The sequence below is a fragment of the Apaloderma vittatum genome, unplaced genomic scaffold (assembly GCF_000703405.1).
Source record: "Apaloderma vittatum isolate BGI_N311 unplaced genomic scaffold, ASM70340v1 scaffold21679, whole genome shotgun sequence".
Lineage (NCBI taxonomy): Eukaryota > Metazoa > Chordata > Aves > Trogoniformes > Trogonidae > Apaloderma > Apaloderma vittatum.
The window spans coordinates 5172-5431 of NW_009733773.1; positions in this window are offsets into that span (position 1 = coordinate 5172).

Here is a 260-nt window from a genome sequence, read left to right on the forward strand (position 1 = left end):
GAGGGGGCGCCCCCGAGGATGCCTGCGCCTCTCTCACTGCCCCGACACCCGCGGGCGAGGCGGGCGTGTGCGGGGAAACGCGGCGGGCAGAAAAACGCCGCCCAGGAAAACGCGCCCGTCGTCCCCGTCCCTTTGCTTTCGGTAGCTCTCGCAGGAAAAAAAAATAACAAAAATAAAAAGCGTTATTTACACTCCTGTGGCGGTGTACAGCTGTAAGCCTGCCCCGGACATCTGCAGGCTCTCGGCTAAAGAAAACTCGG